The sequence below is a fragment of the Calidris pugnax genome, unplaced genomic scaffold (assembly GCF_001431845.1).
Source record: "Calidris pugnax isolate Ruff unplaced genomic scaffold, ASM143184v1 scaffold638, whole genome shotgun sequence".
Classification (NCBI taxonomy): domain Eukaryota; kingdom Metazoa; phylum Chordata; class Aves; order Charadriiformes; family Scolopacidae; genus Calidris; species Calidris pugnax.
This window is the reverse complement of record NW_015091337.1, coordinates 8,242-15,467: the sequence shown is the minus strand read 5'-3', so window position 1 is coordinate 15,467 and position 7,226 is coordinate 8,242.

The window sequence follows — 7,226 nt, the reverse complement described above, 5'->3', positions numbered from 1 at the left end:
TTTGTTGCCATCTGAGGCTCCACCACGACAGTCCCTTTTGGCGCTCAACGTTGCACATGAAGTGTTGAGATACCGACAGATCTGACCAGAGCGCTCAAAAAGGAATCTGTGATATGCATTTCTTCTATTAGTTAAATAGTCACTGGTCACCACGTTTGGTTCTTCTCATGGCTGTCTTCTGTAAATTCCTAGATGCTCTATGTACTCCTCATGATGATGGAGTTGGGGATACAGAGGATGCAAAGCCCCCTTTCTTCAAACTGAAAAAGAAATATTGGCAGCATAGGAAAGGACTAGATCTGCTCCTGAAGTGGTTGGCCCAGTAGTAGAGCTCCTCTTAGCACCTCGACTGCCGGTGCTGGGCTGGGTGTCCAAAGACAGGGTCCCTGCCACACATCATGCAACTGATGCCGCATGGAGAAAGTGGATGGCACTGATCCCAGGGAACTTGGGTGGGAAACCCCAGTCACCCAGGGATTCTGGAAGTGATGATGGACTGGCCAGAAGGCAAGGGTTTCTAATGTCACCAGAGAAGCAAGTGATAAATGTGGACAAAGCTCCACTGTATGATATCCTACCAGGAAGTGAGATGTGCCCTCTTCACTGATGGGTCCTGCTGGATTGTGGGAAACATGGAAAGGAGAAGACTGCCGTGTGGAGTCCTACACAACAAGTTGCAGAAGCTGCTGAAGGACAAAGTGAATGGAGACACATTGCAGAGATGAAAGCCATCCAGCTGGCTTTAGACATTGCCGAACAAGAGAAATGGCCAGTACTTTATCTCTACACCCATTCCTGGATGGTGGGAAATGCCCTGTGGGGGTGGTTCCAGTAGTGGAAGCAGAGCAACTGGCAGCGCAGAGGCAAAGCCATGTGGGCAGCCGAACTGCGGCAAGATATTGGTGCCAGGATAGAGAATCTGGTTGTGAAAATACGTCATGTAGATGCCCATGTACCCAAGAGCCGGGCCACTGAAGAACATCAGAACAGCCAGGAGGTGGACTGGGCTGCTAAGACTGAGTGGTTCTGGTGGATCTGGACTGGCAACATAAGGGTGAATTATTCAGAGCTCAATGGGCCCATGACACCTCAGGCCATCACGGAAGAGAGGCCACGTATAGCTGGGCTTGTGACCAAGGGGTGGATTTAACCATGGATACTATTGCACGAATGTGAGATGTGCTGCAACCAAACAAGCCAAGTGGTTAAAGCCTCTCTGGTGTGGAGGACGATGGCTGAAATAGAAATCTGGGGAGGCCTGGCAGATCCATTCTATCACACTCCCACAAACCTGTCAAGTGCCATGTGCTCACAATGGTGGAAGCAACCACTGGATGGCTGGAAACATATTCTGTGCCCCATGTCACCACCTGGAACACCGCTGTGGGCCTTGAAAAGCAAGTCCTGCAGCAACATGGCACCCCAGAGACAAGGGGACTCATTTCCAAAACAGCCTCATTGACACCTGGGCCAAAGAGCACGGTGTTGAGTGGGTCTGTCACATCCCCCATCACGCACCAGCCTCTGGGACGATGGAACGGTACAATGGACTGTAAAAAACTACAGTGAGAGCAAGGAGTGGTGGGACTTTAAAACATCAGGATACACATTTAACAAAGGCCACCTGGTGAGTCAACAGCAGGAGATCTACCAGTTGAGCTGGCCCTGCCCAACCAAAACTTCCACGTCCTCTGGAAGGAGATAAAGTCCCCATAGTGCACGCCAAAAATACATCAGGGAAGACTGTTGGGGTTAGTCCTGCCTTGGCCAAAGGCAAACCGTCCATGGGATTGCCTTTGCTGAAGGACCTGGGTGCACTTGGTGGGTGATGCAGAAGGATGGGGAAGTTCGATGTGTACCTCATGGGGATCTGCTTTTGGGATAGAATAGCCAATGAATGAAATCGTATGAGTAGATTCCACAACCTCCCTGGGCAGCCTGTTCCAGGGCTCTGTCACCCTCACTGGGAAGAAGTTCTTCCTCTCATTTGAATGGAACTTGCCATGTTCCAGCCTGTGCCTGTTGCCCCTCGTCCTGTCACTGGGAGCCACTGAAAAGAGTCCGGCTCCATCCTCCTTCAACCCGCCCTTTAAATACTTGTCAGTATTAGTAAGGTCTCCCCATCAGTCTTCTCTTCTCCAGGCTAAAGAGTTGCAGATCTCTCAGCCTTTCCTCAAAAAGGAGATGCTCCAATCCCTATTCATCTTTCTTGCCCTACTCTTTCCGGTAGTTCCCTGTCTCTCTTGATCTGGGGAGCCCAGAACTGGATGCAGGATTCCAGTTGTAGCCTCACCAGTGCAGACTAGAGGAGGAGAATAACCTGCCTCCACCTACTGGCCACACTCTTCCCTATGCAGCCCAGGATTCCATTGGCCCTCTTGGCCACAAGGGCACATTGCTGGCTCATGGATAGTTTACCATCCACCAGGACCCCCAGATCCTTCTCCTCATAAGTGCTTTCCAACAGGTGCATCCCTAATCTGTATTGGTGCCTGGGGTTCTTCCTCCCCAGGTGCAGGACCCTACATTTGCCCTTATTGAACCTCATGAGGTTCTTCTCTGCCCAGCTCTCCAGCCTGTCCAGGTCACGCTGGATGGCAGCGCAGTCCTCTGGAGTGTCAGCCAGCCCTCCCAGTTTGGTATCATCAGCGAACTTGCTGAGGATACACTCTGTCCCCTCGTCCAGGTCACTGATGAATATGTTGAACAGGACTGGGCTGAGTGTTGACCCCTGGGGGACACCACTGGTCACAGGCCTCCAACTTGACCCTGGTCCATTAATTACAACCCTCTGAGTTCTTTCACACAAGCAGGACTCAATCCACCTCACTGTCCCCTCATCCAGCCCACACTTCGTTAGTTTCCCAATGAGGATGTTATGGGAGACAGTGTCAAAGCCTTGCTGAAGTCAAGGGAGATGACATCTGCTGCTCTCCCCTCATCCAGCCATCTGGTTATAACATCATAGAAGGCTATCAGATTGGTCAAGCATGATTTACCCTTGGTAAATCCGTGTTGACCGCTTCCTATAAGTTCTTGTTCTTCAATGTGTTTGGAGATGACATTGAGAACAAGTCTCTCCATTATTTTCCCAGGGACAGAGGTGAGACTAATTGGCTTATAGTTCCCTGGGTCCTCCTTCTTGCACTTTTTGTAGACTGGAGTGATGTTTTCTTTTCTTCGGTCCTCAGGCACCTCTCCTGTTCTCCACGACTTCTCAAAGATGATGGATTGTGGCCCAGCAATAACATCTGCCAGTTCGCTCAGCACTCATGGGTGCATCCCATCAGGGCCCATGGACTTGTGGATGTCTAGTTTGGCCAAGTGGTCTCTAACCCAGTCCTTCCCAACAGAAGGAGAGTCTCCCCCTCTGCAGACCTTCTCCTTTGTCTGCAGGGTCTGGGATTCATGAGGGCCAGCTTTGGCAGTGAAGACCGAAGCAAAGAAGGCATTGAGCAACTCCGCCTTCTCTGTGTCTTCCACCACCAAGGCACCCACCCATTAGCGGGCCCACATTTTCCCTAGCCTGCCTTTTTTTATTGATATATTGAAAAAAGCTCTTCTTATTATCTTTAACTGTTGAAGCCAAGTTAAGTTCTCCTTGGACTTTTGCCCTTCTAATTTTTCTACGGCATACCTTTGCTACACCTTGATATTGTTCATAAGTAGCCGACCCCCTTTTCCAGAGAGTGTAGACCTTCCTCTTCTCCCTGAGGTCCAGCCAGAGCTCTCTTTTTAGCCAGGCTGGCCTTCTTCTCTGTCGGTTCGTTTTGCGGGACCTGGGGATGGCTTTATCCTGTGCTTTTGAGAGTTCCTCCTTGAAGTATGACCAGCCTTCCCGGGCATCTTTGCCCTTCAGGACTGCTTCCCAAGGGATACTCTCAACTTATCCTGTGCTTTTGAGAGTTCCTCCTTGAAGTATGACCAGCCTTCCCGGGCATCTTTGCCCTTCAGGACTGCTTCCCAAGGGATACTCTCAACCATTCTCCTAAACAGGCCCAAGTCTGCCCTTTGGAAGTCCAAGGTGGCCATTCTGCTGGCTCTCTGACTTGTTTCTGCAAGAATTGAAATCTCTATGTTCTCGTGATCACTCTGCCCGAGATGACCTTCAACCTTTCCATCCCCCACGAGACTTTCTCTGTTAACAAGAAGCAGGTCTAGTAGGGTGCTTTCCCTGGATGGTTTGCTCACCAGCTGTGTTAGGAAGCTGTCTTCCACACACTCTAGGAACCTCCAGGACTGTTCCCTCTCTGCTGTGTTGTATTTCCAGCAGATGTCTGGGAAGTTGAAGTCCCCCACAAGGACAAGGGCGAGTGATTGTGAGAGCTCTACCAGTTGCTGACAGAATATTTCATCAGCTACTGCATCCTGTTTTGGGGGTCTGTAATAAACTCCCACCATGATATTTACCTTATTGGCCTTCCCCTTGATTCTAACCACTCTACCTTGTCACTTCCATTATTAAGTTATATGCATTCAAATGTGTTTGTAACATAGAGGGCCACCCCACCACCTCTCCTTCCTTGTCCATCCCTTCTGAAGAGTTGGTAGCCATCAATAACAGCACTCCAGTTGTGTAGGCCTCCTGACCATGCTTAGGTCCTTCTGTGTTTGATGACTTATTACCATCCCCCATTTCAGAGACATTATCATCATCTGAGATATTATCAGCATCTCTCGCCTCAAGTGAAATGGCAGGCTGGAGGCTGTCCTTAGCCTCATCTCTAGTGCCCCCTCCCCCCCTCATATCTAGTTTAAAGACCTGTCAATGAGCCCAGATAACTCCTGACCCAAATTTTTTTTCCCCTTCTGGGACAGTTGTATCCACTGGTAGGCCAGGTGTCTGGTGTAGCCGCCTATGCTCAAAAACCCCAAAGCCCTGCCGATAACACCAATCACGGAGCCACAAGTTGATCTGCTGCCTCTTCCTGTCAATTTCCTTATTCACGGTTGCCACTGGAGGGACAGAGGAGAACACAACCTGCGTTCCTGTTCCCTTGAGTAGCCGTCCCAAGGCTCTGAAGTCTCTTTTAATTGATTTTGGCCTCCTCCTACCCATTTCATCACTATCCACCTGAAATACTAACAGAGGGTAATAATCTTTGTCCCATAGTGGGTGCAGTGGGAGCCTTGGTGTCCCGTACTGGGAGCACTGGTTTCCCATACTGGGACACTGGTGCCCCACACTGGGAGCACTGTTGTCCCATACTGGAAGCACTGGGAGCCCTTCTGCCCCGTACTGGGAGCACTGGTATCCCATACTGGGACACTGGTGCCCCACACTGGGAGCACTGGGATCCTTTTTGCCCCATACTGGGAGCACTGCTGTCTCGTCCTGGGAGTGCAGGGAGCCTTTCTGCTACAGTTGCTGACAGAATATTTCATCAGCTACTGCATCCTGTTTTGGGGGTCTGTAATAAACTCCCACCATGATATTTACCTTATTGGCCTTCCCCTTGATTCTAACCACTCTACCTTGTCACTTCCATTATTAAGTTATATGCATTCAAATGTGTTTGTGCCCCAAAAACACAGCATGTGAGAGTCCAGCACCACACACCATCTTGCCTGTTCTGAGAGACTGTTCTAACAGGTGGAGCCCAAAGTCATGGATCAAATGAACTCAACGGACATTTTAGAGTGATGGCCCATAGGCTAAAGACATTATATCTGTATGGAGATACACCCTCCTGACCATGCTTAGGTCCTTCTGTGTTTGATGACTTATTACCAATACATGTACATACATATATATATGTCAGGGGAAAAGTGACAGCATTTATCTGGAAACTGTAAGAACTGGGCATGTCATAGATGGTATGGAATAAAACATGGATAATTTTCTGGTTCTGGTGGTAATAAGGTTAATGGTCCCCAGGATCTAGCAGGGACACAGCTATTCCAACCCATATGAGACATGGCCAGGGGGAGCTGGGAGCTGGCCAGGGAAGGGGGAGGACAGGAAGTCGGTTGTTGGTGCGGGTGCAGTTGGTGAGCGGTGGTATCGTAATCGTGTTTGTATATTCCTCTCTCGGTGTTACTGTTAGAGTTTTCTTGTTCCCTTTGCTGTTCTGTTAAACTGCCTTTGTCCCAACCCACGAGTTTTGCCTTTTTCTTCCGATTCTCCCCTCAAGGCTGTGGGGGGAGGCTTGAGAGAGCGTGGCTGCCTCTCGGTTCTTTGTTGTCGTCTGAGGCTCAACCACGACAATTGGTAACCTGTTGGAATGGTTCAAAAAGCTCTGGCTGATTGAGTAACGGGAGAAGTCAGGCCTGCGCTGGCACTCGTCCAAGGCATCTCTGCTGGCAGGAGGTATCTGTGTCCCTGTAGCTGAAGGTATTTGGAAAAAAAAAAAAAAAAAAGAAGAGCAAGAACACAATTTCCCCCCATAGTAAAGCAAAAGAAAAAATAAAAATCCAGAAATAACTTTAAAAGCTTGTCTCTCTCTTCCCCACAATGTCCTCCTAGGTACTGGCAGGCTGCAATGAGATCCCTCTCAGCCTTCCTTTCTCCAGGCTGGACTAGTTCAACTGCCTCAGCCTCTCCTCATGGGAAAGGTGCTCCAGTCCCTGACCATCTTGCTGGTCCTTTGCTTCAAGAAAATTCACTCAAGTCCTGAACCTGGCAGGAGGATGGAGATGAACAAACAGGAAAATCCACCCATAAACTTGGGGTGTGCTGCCAGATCTGGACATGGCCAGTGAGAAAGGCTGGGGGATACAAATGCCCTGGGTCACCTTCCTCAGTGTCCATGCCACCAAAGGAACAGGCCAGCCTCCTGTTTCCTGTGTCGGCAAGTCTCAGATGCCTTCTACAAGCCCTGGCTCTGCAACACCAAACCCCTGGTGTGAGTCCTCACCCTGCATGGGCAGAGAGCTCATCTAACTTTCGTGTGTTCCTCTTCCAAGCACTTTCAAGCCCATCTCAGTCTATCTCTGGCTCTCCCTCTTGCTTCCTGCCCCTCTACCCCATTTTTCCCCTGCCCAGCCCAGAAAAGCAGCCTATTCTGGGCTGACCCCATGGCAGTGCCCACTGATGGGTTCTGCAAAGCTCTGCAGACTCAACCCCACAGCCTCAGCCCCACATTGGCCCCAGGGCTGAGGGCCAAACATGGCATGAGGTGGCAGAGACCAGTGTCTCCCCGTGTCCCCTGCTCCTGTCTCCAAGACATCCTGACCACTGACAACAAAAACCTCTGTGTCAGCCCCTCTTCCAAGAAAAGAATCCA